Source organism: Artibeus jamaicensis, unplaced genomic scaffold (genome assembly GCF_021234435.1).
Source record: "Artibeus jamaicensis isolate MK-2021 breed Jamaican fruit bat unplaced genomic scaffold, CSHL_Jam_final scaffold_2375, whole genome shotgun sequence".
Taxonomy (NCBI): domain Eukaryota; kingdom Metazoa; phylum Chordata; class Mammalia; order Chiroptera; family Phyllostomidae; genus Artibeus; species Artibeus jamaicensis.
This window is the reverse complement of record NW_026522032.1, coordinates 396,148-416,296: the sequence shown is the minus strand read 5'-3', so window position 1 is coordinate 416,296 and position 20,149 is coordinate 396,148. Positions and strand designations below refer to the sequence as shown.

At 43.9% G+C, this 20,149-nt stretch overlaps 1 non-coding gene across 1 annotated transcript; it reads left to right on the top strand.

Annotated features, from left to right (window-relative positions):
* Positions 1-14,906: 14,906 nt before the first annotated feature.
* LOC119035401 (U2 spliceosomal RNA) lies at positions 14,907-15,097 on the top strand. Its single transcript, XR_005079787.2, has one exon. It is a non-coding gene; the product is annotated as a U2 spliceosomal RNA (small nuclear RNA).
* Positions 15,098-20,149: the final 5,052 nt, after the last annotated feature.

Here is a 20,149-nt window from a genome sequence, read left to right as displayed (position 1 = left end):
GGTATTTCATATTATTCTCAGTGACCTGAAGGGCTGAACCAGTAGTCTGCTTATCAAGTGTGACGGTTGGGTGGGGTTGCTGACACCTCAGAAACCAGGATTAGAATTCTTCAAAGTGACCCTGACGAAATGAGGGAGATGAACAAACACAACAGGAAGATGCTCAGAGGAGACAAACGCAAGGTGGTACAAGGATCAAAACCAAGAACCAGTCTACTTATGTGATGCATGGGAACAAGAGGGATGGGCACTGATTCATTTAATACAGTATAGTTAACAAAAGAACCGGAGGCAGAGGGTCAGGGTGGCTCACAGCTGAATGAGTCCATAGTGTAGAAATGGTTTCTCCTCCTTCCTTCCCTTTTTGCTTTCCCGGACTAATATGAATACTAGCATATAATAAAAATATAGCGTGAACTTACTGGGAAGTAATCAGAGTCTGAGTTACAGAATTAGAAGTCATCTAGTCCAACACACTTATTCTACAACTGGGGAAATGAGCCCAGAAAAGTCCAGTGTCACAGTTAGCATTAGAAACAGACCTGGAATGCAGTCCTGAAATATATGACCTTTCCCATGGTCCTTCCTCAACTTTTTCCACTCTACCTACCATTGGTTATGCCTTTTAAAGCATTAGTGTGTCTGCCTTGGTCAATACATTTTCAGCATAGGTGGAAAAGTGGGAGAGGGTCTGGAGAAGACCAAAAACAATGTGCCAAAGGACTAGGTTTCTTTTGTTAATTTAGAAAGGAGGGACATGTTGCGGTAACATTCAGTAATTGTAGAGCACGTACTATGTGACATGTGTGTTATATCATCTTTAAAAATCTAACCTGTAAATAGGGTAGAGCTGCCATTTCTTCTGAAAATGATAGATAGGAAAAGATTAAGTTAGACACAAGGAAAAACTTTGATGTGGATAAGTGATGATGGTACTTTGTAAGTCACTTCGTAAGTCCTCCAAGGCGGTTGCCAACTTGAATGAAAGACTACTAAGAAAAACACTGCTGTTCATCTTCCTGGAAGCAGAGGGCTGGATTACACGACCTTTTTATCTCAGTTCAAAGTTGTTCTTGTAACAATCCTTTGGTCGCTCCGTCTCAAATATTACCAAATGGGGACTCCTCTCTTCTGGGGAGAGGTTGTATGTACGTGATTATGTGTGTGTCTATCTCCAAACTAGGAGATTCTATTTGGGAAGGATTTAGACATTGCCTCTCCTCTAAGAAGTCAAGGTGCTATAGCAAACCTAGCTCTGATCCTATTTGGGACCCATCAGTGAGAGATTCCAGTTGGTCTTCACATCTTGGAAAGGTCCGAGTGGAAGAGGCAGCCTCCAAGACAGGCAGGGTTTCGATCTGACAGTCAGTGTCATGCCCGGGTAGCTTGAGTGTTCTTAGCCCCGTTGCTGACAGCCAGCCCTGAGCCCAGCTCAAAAACCCAGGTCCTTGTTTGAAGAGAGGCTGAGGATATACTGGGATTTTATTTCACATTGCGGAAATCATTAGTGCCTAGACTGGGTCCAGCCTGCATTCCTGGACTTATCTGGTTTCTGTATTAGTCCTTTGGAGAGCTGGACACAGCTATCTTGGGGCCCAAACGTGTGGTGTGTGCAAAGGACTAGAGGTTGGTCACTGTGGAAATATCCATACAAAGGGAATATGGTTGCCAAGGCAGTAGGCCTGGCCCTGTGCTAATTTATATACTGTGATGGATAGAAGATCTCCCCACTTGGGGTGCCTACTATCAGGAAGACAAATCTGAACTATAATAAAGAGAGTGAAATGCATAATTTAATACGTGACTTCAGTTGTATGGTCAAGGTTAAAGAGGCTGGAGAAATTGCAAGAAAAGCTGCAGGGGGATCTGTGTGGGTGGGTGGCATAGTGCACACTCCAAGTTGGGAGAAAAGGCTCAGCCAGAGCAATCACACGAGAAGGTCTAGGCATGCTTGAGTCTCAGCGAAGGACTGACTTGTCTGAAGTAGAGTGTTCAAATTAAGTGCTTGGGAATCAGATTGAAAAGGCAGGTTGTGTAGGTCTTTATAACAGCAGAAGAGTGAGGGTGTTATTGGATGAGTCATGGGACACTCTGACTTTCCTTTTTGCTAATAAAGGTTTTAGAGAGAGAGAGAGAAAAAAAGCCCTTCTCAGCTCCTCTTTTTCTCCTTCTGTTCTGTGAGAAGGATTTCCAGAGTAGAAAGGACGGAGTGAGTACCCAAGAGAGGCTCCTAAAGGCAGTCTATTCCAAAAGAGGCTTTAGCTGCTCTGAGTAACTCCATCTCATGGTCTGACCCAATAACAGCCCAGAATAGTGTGAGGACTTGCAGCTCAGGCTATAGGACAACTGGTGGTGGCTGTGAAAATCCCATAGATCAGGGGTCCCCAACCTCTGGGCCATGGAAAAGTACTAGTCCGGGCCTGTTAGGAACCAGGCTGCACAGCAGGAGGTGGGCTTGAATGTAATGCTCTTGAATCATCCCAAAACCATACCCCCACCCCGGTCCATGGCAAAATTGTCTTCCACAAAACAAGTCCCTGGTGCCAAAAAGGTGGGGGGGACTGCTGCTGTAGAGTAGGAAGAAGACACACAGGGCAGCTTAGAGATAGGCAAACATGGCTCCAGTTTTACAAATGGGAAGAGATGAATTCCATAAATGATAGATCAACAAGCGTAATACCAATTGAGGGCAAGAGTCTAGGACAAATGATTAAAAGGATGGTTGGTGAGCCCTTACAAAGGGAAGGAAAGATTGCTCAGCCCCTCCAAGGACTACAACTATTTTCAATTCCATGGGCTCAGGAAAAACAAATCAGCACCCACTCAGCTCATTGCCTTTGAAGGGTGATTGGATGGGTAGATGAGAAGGATGCTACACCTACAGTGTATCCAGAGTTCAGCAAAGCCTTCTCTCATGATACCCTTGGGACAATATGTAGAAATGCAGGGTGGATAAATATAAATGTGGGCAGATTCTTAGCCAATTGAATGACTTACACACAAAAGGGTTCTGTTTTAATGCCACTAGATCAAATTTGAAAATTACACATAGCTGGGAGAGAAAGCCAAAGTGACAGAATCAGAATTTATAGACATGTCAAGAGGCTGCTATGATGGATTCACTATAGCAAAATGAAAGTTAACAGGGACATAACCTTTCTATAGTACATTTTTCTGCTTTTATATCCAGGGTCCTAGGCAACCAGTAAAAGGTTTAGGGCTAAGACAAAGAGAGATGTCCCACACAGAGAACTTAGGAGCTGGAGCCTGGAGGAAGACCCTTAAAACAGATATGAATAGGGAGGCTTCCCTCAGGGACCCCCAGAAACACCTGGGAAGGGCAGCCAGGCACAGACTGCAGTGCCAGTGGATCAACTAGGAGAAGAGCTCAACAACTGCAGTGCAATTATTACTGGAAGGTGGAGAATCCCAGGACATGTGGGTTACTATGAACTCACCAGAACTGACTATCGATTCTGTATCCAGAACTAGAAAGACAATAGTGAACAAGATGGCCATGGCCTTGAACTTCAGACATGACAAATATTCAACAAATATGTACAAATATGAGTTGGTTCCAATAAAAATTCCATTAGTGAAAAAAAGAAAGTTAACAGGGACAAATATAAAGTCACTTATTTGAACTCCACAATGTAAAAACATGAATGTAGGATGTGAGAGCAATGGCTTAGAGGGTTTTAGAGTAAGTGAAAGCTCATCATGATCCATGAGTCAAAAGCATGGTTTGGTTCCTATGGAAAGTCTTGTGACCTTGGGCTGTGTTAATAAGAGGGTAATGTCCAGAATAAAGCAGGTGATCATCTTGTGCTACTCTGCACGGACCAGGCCACACCTGAGGCCCTCTATTCAGTTGAGGGCATCACACTTCAAAGGAGATGTCAACAAAAGTATGTCCAGAGGAAGAGTGGTGAGAATAGTGAAGGGACTGGCAAATCCCAGGAGGAGTTTGTCCACTGTTAGCAATTCATTACTGGGTTTGTGAGGAAAAGGAAGCTATAGATATATTCTGTATAGATGCCTAAGAGCTCCAAGATCTCATGAGTGAAAGTTGTAGGAAAGCAGATTTTAGTTTGGTGTAAGGAAGATGCATTTTTTCTTTCTTTTTGATAATGAAAAATGATAATAAAGGTTTCAGTTCATGATTCCAGCCTCTTGAAGTCCTTTTAAAATTTATTAACCTGAACAACAATGGACAGATCTTTTTTATTTTCCTCTTCACTTTTCTCATTTATTTTTTTAAAATTGAACTTGTCAGGGTGACATTGGTTAATAAAACCATGCAAGTCTTAATAAAATGGAATGGAATGGAATGAAATGAAATGAAATATAAATATAAATAAAAAATAAAATTTATTGCCAAAATTTTCCAAACCACAGAAGAAAATTTCAGATCTCAACATCCTAATGTAAGCATTTCACTGTGTGTAGGCAGAACTTTCTAATGATTAGAATTCTCTGAAATTAAAATGTACTGCCTATAAAGGTAGGCAGCTCTCCATCACCAGGGATAGTCCAGCAGTGACTGGACAACCACTTTGTGTGGATGGTGCAATGGCAATGAAAGCATGTGATAAAGGACCAAACCAGATGACCTTCTAGGGTTCCTGAAATTCTTTGATGCTGGAAAGTCTTGTGGTGAAGTGTTTAGGAAAATATTTCTGGACCCTAGGTGCTGGTAGGCTGGAGGAGGAGAGACTGGAAGTAGAGATAATAACTCTGAGGGCCACAACTATTTTCGCCTCCACTCCTCCACCCTTCATCCAAAAATTACAGTCAAAAACAGCTTTGATGGCTGTCCTATTCCCCTACCGTGTGATCTGATGCTTGATTCTTTCTGAAACCACCTTTCCTAATAGTCATCTAGTATCTGTTTAAACACCTCCAGTAATGGGAAAATCTTGTCCTTTCAAAGCAAACTATTTCATAATATTTGGTCATCTTGAAGCATGATAAAATAAAGTTCTTCCTTAAGTTGAATCAAAATATGTTTTCCCATAGCACCTGTCCTTCACTCATGATGGCTCCCTCTTACAAAGCAAAACAAAATGAATTCCTCTTCTATATTATGAACTTTCAATATATTGGAAACTGGATTCCAAACCACCACCATCCCCATGTTGATTGCTTTTCCAGGTTAAACAGCCCCAGTAGTTCATAGTACAAGGATTCTCAAGTCTTCTCAGACTCCTGGTGCATGCTGCAGGTGGCTAATGCCCCAGTGTCTGTGTGGTAGTCAAACTAAAGACAGTCCTCCACTGTGGTCTAAGGAGCAGAGAAGACAGCACCACTGTCATCTCCTTCATCCTAGCCCCAGATGCAGTAGCCTCTCAGGCAGTTGGTGCCAAAAATAACGAGCTTACAGGCACCTCAAACACCTGAAACCTTTCACGCAGATTGTTACAAAGTCATGTCTCTCTCCTACCTTGCACTTAGGCATTTGGTCTGGACAAACTCAACTGCGAAATTTTCCATTTCATTTTCCTGGTTCGTTGTGGCCTCTTGGGATCTTCCCGAAACCAGCTTCACCTCATTTACAAATTTGATCAGCACACCATCAGTGTCCTGATCCAAGTTGTTAATTAAATGATTGGACAGGCCGGGGGACCTCCCTCCAGGCTGACAAAGATCCATTAGTCACCAGCTGTGAATACACCTTACTGTCCTGTCTTCACCCCACATTTTCCCTTCTTATCCACAAGGACGTCTCACACCAGGACATTTTTAAACAAAATAAGATTGTATTCTGAAATCCTCTTTGGAAACAAGGAAGCAGAAGGGAAGGAAGACAGGAGAGAAGGAGAGAAGTTTGACCTTTAGATCTTCGCTTCCCTTTCCCCCAGTTCGCACAATGAGTCCCATGGCTTCAGTCTCCACGAAGGCATTTGCAACCAACAGCTCCGGCATAGAAAATCACAAGAACTGAGTTTAGGGTCAGAAAACTTGCCATCATATCCATCTCTGTTTCTTTCTAGCTGTATGACCTTGGGCAAGTTGCTGAACTTCTCTAAGTCTGTTTGCTCTTCTGTAAAACCGGGAGGCTAACACCCACCTCACAGGGCTGTTGTCAGAATTAAATGGGAAAATGGATATGAATGTGTCTTATAAACTGTAAGCACCATACAAATGCAAGATATTTTCATTACAATTTATTGACTGCCTACTGTGTTCACCAGTCCAGGGTGCAAAAAAGGAAAAAAGATAAATAAGCTACAAATTAGAAGAAAAAAAGATAACTAAGATATGGTCCTTGTCCTCGGGGAGCTCACAATTTTGCAAAGGAGATATGTTCACAAATAACTATAATAGAAAGTAGAAAATAGGACAAAGGGCACAAGTTGTTCTAATTTGGATGAGAGGAAGGTCCCTTTAAACTCGGGGAAATCAAGGAAAGCTTCATGGAGTGCTAGGTGCCCCTCGACAAGGGGGACAGAACTGACAGACAGACAGAAATGGCTAAGAGAGGGCAGCATTCCACATGGAGGAGCCTAAGAATGGAATCCATGGTGCATGCTTGTGGTGCTGGAAGCAATCTTGTTTGTCTGTAAGAGGCCATGAGGCTGGTCGGCCACACCACGACTTTTGTAGACATAGTCATCCCCAGCACACCATGTGAAAGAATGCAGTCCTCCAGGAGGGACCTGCAATTAAGCAGAGCTTCTGAGGTCTCAGGTCTCTTATTCTTCAGCTGACCTCCTTGAAGAAAAACAACTCTTCTGGAGGCTGGAGACATCTGGAAAGATCCCAGGAAATCACCTTTTTCCTAATCTGCTGCAGCTGAGAAATAAACAGGTGTGTCCAACCCGTGGCTGGTGGGCTGCATGTGGCCCAGGATGGCTACGAATGCAGCCCAACACAAAATTGTAAATTTACTTAAAACATTGTGAGGGGTGTTTTTTTGTGTGTGATTACATATCGCAATGTATTTAATGTGTAGCCCAAGACAACTCTTCTTCCAGTGTGGCCCAGAGACGCCAAAAGGTTGGACACCCCTGGTGTGGGAAGGGCAAGGACTAAGGCTCCATTTAAATCCTAGAAATCTTCAGCTGGGAATAGCTCTAGTTTAAGGATTCAAGCTTTTTCATTGAAGGGCGTTATCCACCACCGCCACTGTATCTGAAAGATTTCTTATTTTTCAATTCCATGTGAGGAGCAGGGAGGGAGGGGAAAATAGTTCAAGGGCTCTCAAGGTCCATTTCCTGCCAGTTTCTTTGGACTTAAGTTATAATTTGGTGCCACCTGGTGTCAGAGACAGAACATAACATGCTAGTATAGCTGCTGCCTCCTTCCTAAATTTAGGGCACTATACTGCCACCCAGCATCTAGGGATGGGTTAGCTTCTTGCCAGGAGGGTACAGCCAGCCACTCAGAGACACTCTGAGCCCTGGATAATGGAAAAGAAGGGGGAGAAAGGGAAAGTGTTACTCCAGGCCTCGTGGGCATCCCTTTCCTCAGAGTACCCCCGGAAATGTGTATTTTCCGCAAGTACTACAGCATTGTTTGGCCATGTCCCCTCCCTCCACCGCCTGCTCACACACACTCTCTTATGATGGCTTGAATATCTGTAACAATTAATATACGAGGTCTCCCTTTCCGAGATGGCCAAGAGAAATTGTTGCGAGCCTCTAGGGTAGCCAAGGGGTCTGGTTCCCCATAAGCTCAGGTTGAAAGTTTCCTCCTGAATTCTTACCTTTGGCAACAGCATGGATGGACCTGGAGAACATTATGCTAAGTGAAATAACTAGTTGGTGCAAGACAAATACCGTATGATCTCACTTCTGTGTGGAACCTAATCAAAAAATAAACTGAGGAACAAAATCGAAACAGAGGCACGGATACATGGAACAGACTGACAGCTGTCAGAGGGGAGAGGGGTTGGGGAGCTGGATGAAAGAAGCCGAAGGGATTAAGCAAAAAACATATGTACAGAAAACAATGTGGTGATACCCAGAGGGAATAGGGGGTGGAGGGAAAGGGGTGGTGCGCAAAGGGGGGAGAATGGGGACATCTGTAATAGGGTCAACAATAAAAAAAAGTTCTGTAAAAAGTCAACAAATTTTAAATAAAGTATTTCTTTCTAAGGGGGCTATATTGTTCTTCAGTGACTGAGCCTAAACTCCTCAAGAAATCTGCTCCTTGAGGCTACACTAAGGCTTCTACAGCCCTCCTGAAAAGTTACGGGAGGGAGGGAGCCCTGGTTGGCGTGGTTCAATGGGCAAAAGGTCACCGGTTTGATTCCCAGTCAGGGCACATGCCTGGGTTGTTGGGCTAAGTCCCTGCCTGGTTGGGGGCATATGAGAGGCAACTGATGGATGTTTCTCTTGCACATTGATATTTCTCTCTGTCACGAGCATCTGTTCGTGATATAGTCTTTCCTATAAGTCAGCTGGACCACTGCCTGGCTAGCTGCCTGCTGAGTGGCCCGGCACCAAGGAACAGACCAGAGTCATGCACAGTCACCATGCTATTCCCTCAGCTTTTACCGAATGCAGGTTTACTCAAAGTAGAACATCAACACACACTGATATCCTACTCACACTCTAACAGTCTAAGAGAAATAACACACACACAGCTCTCAATGGGGGGTACTGAACCCGAGTCCCAGAGTCTCAGCACAGTGGACTCTGTGCAGGACTCTGTGCAGGTCCGGGACACAGCACAGTGGGCAAGGGAGTTGTCAGCATTGTGCAAGGAAGGATCTCAGGAGCCAAGTGGGCAGCAGGGCAGATGGAGTCCCCAGTCCAGCAGGGCAGAGCCTCCAGCGGCTGATGTCAAGGAAGATCAGCGTGGTGTGGGGCAGCCCTCTGGGGTGTGGAGCTCAGCTGTCTCAGCAGTGGTCCGGAGCCCGCCTCAGTTATACCTTGACAGTGGTGTGCTCCACCCTCCTGGGTCTCTTAAGTGTCTGACACCCCTGCTGGCAAGTGTTGAATTTCCCCAGTGGCCTATCTATGGGTGGTCCCACTCTGTAGACACAGCTGTTCTGGCCATGTGTGCAGATATCTTAGGTATATCTCCTTGCCAAATGTGTCTGCTCTGACTTAGGTAGGTAGTTTCCCTCTTGAGACAAAGTATCCTGGTTGACTGACAGCCATCTTGGTTGACATGAGTGACAAAGTGGAGAGTTTGTTCTATATACTGTATGCTATCTTGACCAATGCCATTTTATTGGCCCTGCTGTCCACACACTCTCTCTCTCTTTCTCCCTCCCTCCCCCTCTCTTTAAAAATATAACTAAATAAAATCTTTAAAAAGCTAGGGGAGGGAGAAATGAGGCCTTGGAGGGTAGAACAGATATGGTGTCCCCTTTTCCCTCTAATCCTCTTCCTGAGTAGACTCAAAGTGGTCTGTAAAACTAAAACCAGATCGGCCTAATGATTCCTCACAATAAGGTAATAGCAGAGGGTAGGATGAGGGGATGGCTGGAATCGGGACAGCTGAGTAAGGACAAGACTGAGCTAATGAAAAAGTGAATCCCTCTTCCACTGCCTCCATGTCAGGTCCACTTGCAGTGCGCCACCGTCTCCTTTTGCCCACTTTCCAGGTTCTCCTGAGTGCCTGCTCTCAGTTTGGAGTATGGATGGTGGATGGGAGCATGAAAATGGCTGAAGGGTAAAAGGGAAGAATTAGCTAGATTAGAAGGCTTCAATTCTCAGATCACTGCCTGTATATACCCGGCCTCTCCCCTGGTCCCTGCTATACCTGCCAGCGTGAATGGAGGCCCCCTAACTGGACCGGCTAAGAAGTTAACAAACCCCCTTTTATCCTGTACTTTAGATATAGTAGAGTCACAATTTAAAAGAAGTAACATTTGCTAGCAAACAAAATGATAAGAACATACACACAAAGTGCTTAATGGGTTAATTCACATTTCTTATCCTATCATGGATTGACCAAAATCTAACTTTAGGTAAATTTGTCTGGTGCAATGTGCAGGCACCCAACCAAGTCCTTTTTGGCCAGGGCAACCTATCAAAACAAGTGAAACGTCAGAAGTTAGACCGAGCTGGGTAGACTTTAACCTGACATAGAACTGGTGACACTGGCAGATACTGGTGCAATCAGCTTCCCAGGTGGCCTCTGGCCTGGCCAGTGCTGCCTTTTATCCTGACCCCTGGGGTCCCCCACTCTCTTCTGTTCCTCAAGACACATCTGGCAAAGAGCCCCAGTGAAACTCTACCCCTTCACATATTGGTTTGGTGATGTTTTGAGGACAGGTGTTCTGACAAATACAAGTGTGTTTGCTGTTTAAAAAAAATAGATTTGAGACTGCTTCTGAAAATCTGGATCCTATGGTAGCGCTTTCTATTATTCTCACTAGCGTTTCTGTTAGTGCTATAAAGTGGCCATGTGACCTTGATAGCAAACGCCATCTTTCTAACAAACCTGCCGGCGCTGCCTCAGATTCCTCTGACGGATGCTTGCGATATCTTCTCCTATTTCAAAGCCTTGAGACCGCCCACCGAGACCCCTTTTCCGTCTGGAAAGACCGGCAGGCTCTCAGGTCATTTGTGGAACAGATGTGATTGACACAATCTGGCTCTAATGAATGCTCGTCTCCTTCCCAGCTCAGATGACTAGTTCCGCTCTCTTTTCCAGCTTCTTTTTGATGACTCATCCCTGAAATTTTTCTCTCACATGCCTTTCTCAGACTCGCCCCGCCCACCTCTTCTGTCTTGGCTCCTAGTTGTCCCCCACCCTTAGGGGAATGGGTTTTGTGAATACCGTTGGGTATAGATTTTACAAGGCACTTTAAACATATGGAAGCCCCCAAAAAATTCACACAGGAAAGAGGAGGTTCATTTCCTTATAAGGAGGTTAACCTGTGACTGTGCTTTGAACTCTCCCTTTCACATGATGGGGGTGGATGAGCGCGAGAAATGCCATCCGGGCTCCTACCTCTGTTTCCAGCCCAACTACAAACCCCTTGCAGCTCTGAGTACCTAGCCAAGGTCAAGCTGCCCCACTCCAACCGCTGGCCTCAGTAAGGGAGGAATCCATTCAGGCACAATTAGGCTTGAAAGTTTCCAAACATTTCTGTGGGTCTCAGGCATCCGCATCAGGCATAAATGACCAGTTTGCCGGGGACTGCACTCCTGAAGAGGAAACAGACATTGAGTCATTAATAGAGGGAAGAGAGAAAATGAAGCAAAACCAAGTAGGGGGCTGAGACTGAACTAGAAACTGTCCTAGACCCCAGTGCCTTTAAATAGGTGAATGAATGGACTTCCACAGGGGCAAGGGTCAGTTGCTTCGCTGTGCCCATGCAGGTCCTCACAGCATGAATTCCTGGACAAGGTCAAGTGAAGCCAATAGATCTACAGTAGGAAGCTGGTGAGGAGCTGGCTAAATTTGTCCCCTTTGGGCATTTGTAGGCTAGGTTGCTCCTTCATGCTCAGGCAATCATCACCACTTCTATGCCACAGCAAAGCCTGTGATTGAAAGCTTGAAGTTCTACCTAGGTTTAACAACACCTTCCTTGTATAGGGTTTGTCCATAGTGGGTGCACGACAAATCCTGAGTGTCATACCAAAGGCTAAAGACTCAGAGACCACCCAGTCTGTAGGCTTCTCATGGGAGGGAGCTTTTGCACTTTGGAATTGTGTCTTTGGGATAAAAAGAGTACTTTGCAGCTTGGGGTAAACAAAGAAGGTGCTGAGAAATGTAGGCACCTTCCTTTGCTATTCCCTCTTAGCCAGCCCCGCCGCTCCCCTTTGGAAGCCCCTTGGCTAAGTCCCATCCACAGCTCATTTGCATTGTCCAGGCTTGCCCCTCCAGTCTCTGAGCGGAATGTAGTCAATGACCAGGAAGGAGGCGGCATGCTTTCTGCCCCTGTTGGAGTGAACATTAAGTGGAGACACAATCTCTAGATTCCACTTCCACCTCCTCTCCTTCATCTACATGACAAAACAATTCTTAAACATTTCTCTGTGCCAGGGCTCTGTCTGTTCTCATTCCTTTACACACAATCCTTGTCCTAACAATCAGAGGCAACAAGGATTGAATGACACCAAAAATGCAGAAAGCACATACACGTGGGAGGGGAAGTGGGTTAATGTGTAAACTGTGTAGTTCAGAGGTGTTGACACCAGTGACACATCTGGGGGTCAGTGCGATTTGGGGCAAAGGAGTCAGGATACATGCATGTAATTGCAATGGAAAGTGGGAGTGGATTATTGGGAAAGTTTTGGGAAAAGCTATCGGCCATCGATGGCAAAGAATTCCTGAAGAAGGTGGGATTTCAGAAACAGCTGAGTTACAGAACCAAATGGCCATAGAGTGTTTGCATCTGAGGTGGGAGTGGAATTAGCAGATCAAGTAGACTTTGATAAGGAATACTTCAGTAACCTGTGACTGTCATTTCTTCTCCTCCTCCCATCTCAACGCACATCTGTTAGATGTCATAGATATTGGGAACATAAAGATAATAATGATAGCAAATAGCTCTTGAGTACTTACTATGTGCCAGGTACTATGTTAAGCACATTATCTTATTTAAACCTCATCTTGACCTTATGATGTAAGTATCATTATCGGGCCCATTTGACACCATAAGCCAACTGTGGTTCAAAGACAAGAAGTGACTTGCCCCAAGATCACACAACTGGCTGTGAGCGGAAGAGGTGATATTTGAATTCAGCCAGAGTCTACAGCTCATGAATTTAATCAGTGTTCTCTACCTAATCTTTTAGTTGGGCAATGATAGAAATGGGATGATTTTGGTGGCAAGGGAAGCTGGAACAGGGAGGGAAGACCGGTGTAAAGCAGAAGATCCCAGAGCAGCAGCATGGCCCCCAGCCAGCTCTGTAGACGGACAGGTAGAGGAAGCATCTGGGTAACCAGGATGCAGCAGACACTCACAGGAAGCCCAGACAGGCAGGTGGTGGGCAGCCAGGGTATCTGGCAGCCAGCAACAGACGGTCTTCCAGAGCAGAATGTCCGATGTCAAAAGGTCTGGCCAGAGCTAAGTGAAGTGCTATTCCTGCCAAGACTACCGTGCTAGACAGGCCATCAAGGTAAGACTAAGGAGCTGGGGATGCCAGAAAAAGGGCTTAAGAGATGCATTTATATAAGAAACCAGAGAACAGTCCAGTTATCAGAGCTAGGAGTCAACTCCATTCATTCATGTTCCTAACTATTCTTTAAACAACACTTTTGAGCTCTCACTATGTTGTAAGTGCTATGGTAGGCACTCGGGTATGACAGTCTAGTGGGGAGGCCAGACTTGTAAAAAACCAGCAGCTATAATACTATTTGATTAGTTCTCTATTACAGGTACAAACAGATTGTGGGTATGGAGGTGAAGAAACTAACTTTTCTTGGGAGAGCTCACAAAGAATATGAACTCTGAGCTGGGTCTTTAAAGAGGAGGAGAAAGTTCCCAGGCTCTGAGTGGTGCAGAGGATTCTAGGCAGAGGAGATAACATGGGCTAAGGCATAAAGTTTTGAAAGAGTAGGACACATCTGATGAACAATAAGCAATTTATACTGGGGTATATGGTAGGGAGAGGTGCAAACTATGAATCTGAAGGCCAGATTCAGAAAGTTTTTATTAAAAGATTTATTTATTTGTTTGTTTGTTTGTTTGTTTATTTTTAGAGAGAGGGAAAGGGAGGAAGAAAGAGAGGGAGAGAAACATAGATCAGTTGCCTCTCTTACATACCCTGACCAGGGACCGAACTGCAACTCAGGCACCTGTCCTGACTAGGAATTGAAGCAGCAACCTATCACTTCGTGAGACAATGCCCAAACAACTGAGCTACACCAGTCAGGGCTATGAAGACTTTTATGGGTGCTGCTAAAGAGCTCAGACATTCTCCCATAAGTAAAGGAAGGTCAGCTATGGTCTTCATGTCCACAAGTGACTAGGTTGCATTGATGTGTTTTAGGAAGACTATCTGGCCAATAGTACCCAGATGCACTAGAGGCAGGCAGATCATTCGGGAGGTTATCGCAACTGAGCAGGCAAAAAAAAAAAAAGTGATAGGAGTTTGGTCTGGTTGGTGTGGCTCAGTAAGTTGGATGTCGTCCCACAAAATTTCAATTCCCAGTCAGGGCACATGCCTAGGTTGTGGGCCAAGCCCCAGGTTGATGGCATGCAATCACACATTGATGTTTTATCTCCCTCCCTTCCCCTCTCTCTAAACATAAAGAAATAATATCTTTTTTTAAAAAACAATGAGAGTTTGAGCTAAGATAGTGACAGAGAGGATTAATTCAGGAAAATAGCTCTGGGGGAGACTTGATAAGAATCAGTGATTGATATGGTGAGTGATTACAGAGAAAGTAGCTGTGGACAACTGCAAAATTTCTTACTTGAGTCTGTGGTGACATTGTTCACACATGGATTAGGACTCTAGGAGGAAGAACATGTTTCACAGAAGGAGAAGAGTTTGGTTTGGAACATACTGAGTTGGAGGTGTCCACTATGTGTTAGTAAATGTTTAACTACTGGCTCTGGCTGGTTGGGGGAGGTAGAGAGAGATGTTGATTTGTTGTTCCACTTGTTTATGCACTCATTGGTTGACTCTTTTTAAAAAGCTATTTGGTTTTTTTAAAGACTTTATTTATTTCTAGAGAGAGGGGAAGGGAGGGACAAAAAGTGAGAGAGAAACATCCATGTGTAGTTGCCTTTCACACACCTCCCACTGGGGATGTGATCTGAAACCCAGGCATGTGCCCTGACTGGGAATCCAACTAGCAACACTTTGGTTCCCAGGCCAGTGCTCAGTCAACTGAGCCACACTAGCCAGGGCTCCAGAAGGCTTTTAGAAGTCTAATGTGAAATTCCTTATGAAAACTTCTAGCAAAGCAAACTTTTGAAGACCTATGTGGTCATTATCATTCTTGATGCATTTATGTAAATAATCATGCTAAATCTAATGATACTTATTGCTTCTTGGCCTTTTGGCTAAGATCAAGTGTAGTATCTGTTCTTATCAGTTTAATATCTGATGCATCCTCTATCCAAGGACATTATATCAAATGAATTTTTGGAGCTGGGAGATGCAATAAGATCTTGCTTCATCCACTCTGTGCATCGACCCTGTATTGCAGTATTTCCAGGAATGGGGCATGAAAAAAAAAAATCTAATGACACCAGGTTTATTTTGTACACAGAAATCATCAGAAAGGTGGAGGTGGCCCTGGCCGGGTGGTTCACTTGATTAGAGCATTGTCCCATAAACCAAAAGGTTGCAGGTTTGATTCATGGTCAGGGTGTGTATGGGAGGCAATCGACTGATGTTTCTCTCTCTCTCTCTCTCTCTCTCTCTCTCTCTTCCCCTCTCATCAGTAAGCATGTTCTTGGGTGAGAATTTAAAAAATAAATACAATCAATTATAAACAAGAAAAATGTATAGTATTAAATGCCTGTATTAGCAAAAAATATTTAAAAATCAATAATCTAAGTTTTCATCTTAGGAAAATAGAGAAAAAGAGCAAATCAAATTCAGAGTAAGCAGAAGAAAAAAATTAACAAGGATTAGAGCAGAAGTCAATGAAATTGAAAACAGGAAATCAATAGAGAAAAATAAATGAAAATAAAAGCAGTCTTTGAAAAGGTCAATGAAATTGATACGCCTCTAGCTAAGCTAAGAAAAAAGAGAGAACAACAACTACTAATATCAGAAATGAAAGAGGGATCATCACTACAGATCCACAAACATTAACAGGATAATAAAGTTCTGGCTGATGTGGCTCAGTGGATTAAGCACCAGACTGCCAGCTAAAAAGTTGCTTGCTCGATTCCCAGTCAGGGCACATGCCTGGGTTGCGGACCAGATCCCCAGTAGAGGGCATGGGAGAGGCAACCACAGATAGATATTTCTCTCTCTCTATTTCTTCCTCCTTCCCCTTTCTAAAAATAAATAAATAAAATCTTCTTTAAAAAACTGAATTATAAGCATGCTCTCCCTCCTGGGTACATGGCCACAGCTTTCCCTCCCCCCTCTTATCCCACAGGCACACACTCCTAAACTATAAGGGTCCTCACAACACCTGCAACCAGGGGAGCAATGGGCAGCAACAGCTCATCCTGGGCTAACCTCCTGAACCTGTCCTCACAGTCCCCTTTTCTATGGCTCTCTGGTGAGCTGACAGCAATCCCTCCTTGACTCCCTTCCTATAATGTTTCTAGTGAGCCAAAACAGCCCCTCCTAGGGGAGAGAACAACCCCTGAAGTTCTCTCCTGTTACTTCTTCTATCCTGGGCCCTTGCTTGTTTCTCTGTCCCCAGCTTTAATAAATGTATTCCCCCTGCCAAAAAAAAAACACTTTGCCTTAGCCAGTGTGGCTAAGTTAGTTGGAGCATCATCTCATCACTAAAATGTTGTGGGTTCGATTCCTGGCCAGAGCACATTCTTGGGTAGCAGGCTTGATCCCTGGTCTGAGTGCATACCACAGGCAACCAACTGATGTTTCTCACTCACTTAATGCAAAAAAAATGTCCTCAGGTGAGGATAAAAAACAACACCAGTAAGACACCACTGTGCACTTATTAGAATGGCTAAACTGAGCACTGACAACACCAAATGCTAGTGAGCATACAAAGTGGAAGATACTTTAGAAGACAGTCTGATGGTTTCTTACAAAACTAAACATACTCTGACCATATGATTCAGAAATGTCTCTTCTTGGTATTTACCCAAAGGACTTGAAAACTTATGTTCACTCAAAAACTTGTACACAGATGTTTATCGTAACTTTACTCATAATTGCCACAACTTGGTAGTAACCAAGATGTCCTTCAGTAGACGAATGGATAAATAAACTTTAGTACATTCAATCAGTGGAATATTATTCATTTGCTAAAAAGAAATGAGGTATCAAACCATAAAAAGACATAGAGGAACCTTAAATGCATATTATTAAATGAAAGGAGTCCATCTAAAAAGACTAAATACTGTATGATTCCAACTATATAACATTCTGGAAAAACTATGTAGACAGTGAAAAGATCAGTGGTTGCCAAGGGTTAGGGGTTTGGGGAGTGATGAATGGGATTTTTTTTTAATCAGGGAAATTTTTATTGAAGGATAATACTTAGGTTGTAGCATCACTTGCTTAAATTTTTGCTGAGAGATGAAATGAAATATAAACATCACAAAATATTGTAGACCACCTTGTGGTCAATCAAAAGAAATACCTTTTGTGGTTTCAGTTGCATTTTAATGGGCAATTTTTCACTTTTGAAGTCTCACCATTTTTAGGAATGAATGTATCATCTTACAGTGGTACTGTCTATTTCTTTTTTAAAATTTATTGATTTATTTTATCAGTTTTATTTTTAAAAATTAAAAAATGTTCAATCACAGTTGCCATACAATAACTATTACACTAGCTTCAGGTGTTACAACACAGTTATTAGACATTTATATAACCCTTCAAAGTGATTACCCTGATATGTCTAGTACCCAGTGTACAGAGGAGGTTTAGTGCAGCATTATACAGAAACTACTCTGCATAATACTATAATGGTGGATAAATGCCATTATACATTTATCCAAACCCATACAATGCACAATGCCAACAGTGAACCCTAATGTAACCTAGACACTCTGGGTGATGATGATGTGTCAATGCAGGTTCATCAACTGTAACAAATGTTCCACTCTGGGGGGATTTGGTGATAATGGGGGAGGCTATTATGTATGGGGGCATGAATATATGTAACTTCCTCTTAATTTTGCTGTGAACCTAAAGTTGCTCTTTAAAAAGCACATGAGCCCTGGCTAGTGTAGCTGAGTGGATTGAGCGCGGGCCTGCGAACCACACGATCTCAGTTTGATTCCCAGTCAGGGCACATGCCTGGGTTGCAGGCCAGTTCCCAGAAGGGGAGCAGGGGACTCACAAGAGGCAACCATACATTGATATTTCTCTCCTTCTCTCCTTCCCTTCCCCTATAATGATAAATAAATAAAATCTTTAAAAAATAATAAATAAAAAAGCACATGAAAGAGGCAATGAACTGATGTTTCTCTCATACATCAATATTTCTGTCCCTCTCTTTCTCCCTGCTTTCCTCTCTATGAAAATAAATAAATAAAATCTTTTTAAAAAGAAAAAAATAGCCCTGGCTGGTGCAGCTCAGTGGACTGAGTGCTGGCCTACAAGCCAAAGGATCTGCCAGTTCAATTCCCAGTCAAGGCACATGCCTGGATTGCAGGCCAGGTCCCCAGTAGAGAGTATATGAGAGGCAACCACACATGAATGTTTCTCTCCCTCTCTTTCTCCCTCCCTTCCTCTCTCTGTAAAAATAAATAAATAAAATCTTTAAAACAAGTAAATTAAAAAATAAATAAAATAAAATAATTAAGAGTATAAGCCAACTCCAGAATACCAATAGAGGTTTCTGGGGAACAACCAGGAGATGTTTAGAAGGCCATTGGAAACACAGGTCTAGAGCTGGCAAGGTTTGGTTTGCTCTGCCCTTGCCTCAGTCCTTGTCCTGACCCAGCTCTTCCTGATAAGCCTGAGCATGTGCCTGCCCTCTTCGATTAGACACCATCAGCCCTCTACTAGAGACCAGCAAATCAGGACCAGAAATCCATCCTCCACAAACCCATTGGGTTATAATTTAATCTATTCTGTAACTCAATGCAGAGTGTCTTGCTAGACTCTCCCAGGACATAGTTTAGCCCAGTTCTCATATGAGTAGTCTGGCAATAGTTCCCAAACTTTAATCATTAAAGAATTACTGAGAGACTTCCAGTCAATATGGTGACATAGGCAGACATTACTTGCCTCTTTGCACAGCCACATCAAAATTGAAACTAAAATATAGAACGACCATTATTAAGAAACATCAGAAATCTAGTTGAATGGAAGTCTGACAAGTATGGAATTAAAGAAACCACATCCATCCAGACTGGTAGGGAGATCACAGGTGTAGAATGGGCTTGCCCCACACACATTTGTGGTGGATAAAAATTCAGGAGAGATATCTCGGGAGCGAGGAGTCCCTGCCCCACGCCAGGCTCCCCAGCCCAGGGTTTCAGTGTCAGGAAAATAAGTCCCCATAACTTTTGGCTGCAAAAACCAGTAGAGTTTGAGTTGGCAGAAGAAACTGCTGGAGCCCCAGGCAGTTCCTCTTAAAGAACCCACACACACAGACTCATCTACTCAAACTCACTCCCTCTGAGCTCCAGCACTGAGGTAGCAGCTTGAAAGGCACCAGAAGCATACTGGGAGAAACTGAACTTTCTCCTAGGGCATCAAAGTGAGCAGAGGCCATTGTCCTATTGCTAAATCCTCCCCTCACAGCCACGGAGCTGGCAAGCTGGTGCCATATCTAAGACTTTTTCAACCTGGCTAACAGTGTTTGACCACCTTGGAGATCCCTAGAGACTCTGCCCCACCCAAATTATGAGCCCCCCAAGTGGCTTTTCCATATGAATGCCTGGTCTTGGCTTAATGCTGCACAACTTCCTAAATCCTCTCAAACAAGCAACAGCTGGCCTCAGTGAACCCCAGGCCTGGCACTAATGCCAGCCAGCCTAGATTCACAGCTTGGCTTTGCCTGGAAATCTCCAAGCCTAGCACAAGTAGCAGCCATCTTAGAGTGCTTTATAGCTCAGGCATGGAGGCCCTGGGCAAAACACGGGTGGGGGCTGACCGTGGCCTGCACCACTGGGGAAATCCAAGGCCAGTGAACCCAGTAGACAGATACAGATGATGTCAGAGTACCACCACCCTGCCACTGCCCAGCTGATCATCCATGGAGGGTAGAAGTTGGTAGTAAGTGGTCACAGTCCATCCTTGACCCTGACTGGCCTGGATAAATCCCTCTAATTGATCTGCCAACAGCAACTAAGACTCAACTATGAGAGAATGGTGTACTCAGCCCACAAGAAGGGTGTACCTCAAATTCCCAGCTTGGGTGATAGGGAAGGTTGTGCCACTGGACCCTACAGGACACCTACTACATTAGGCCTCACAACCAAGACAGAGTCAAGGCAGCTCTACCTGATACACAGAAACAAACACAGGGAGACTGCCAAATGAGGAGACAAAGAAACATGGCCCAAACAAAAGAAGAGATCAAAACTCCAGAAAAAGAGCTAAACAAAATGGAGATAAGCAATTTATCAGATGCAGTGTTTCGTTTATAACCAAAACACTGGTAATAGAGATGC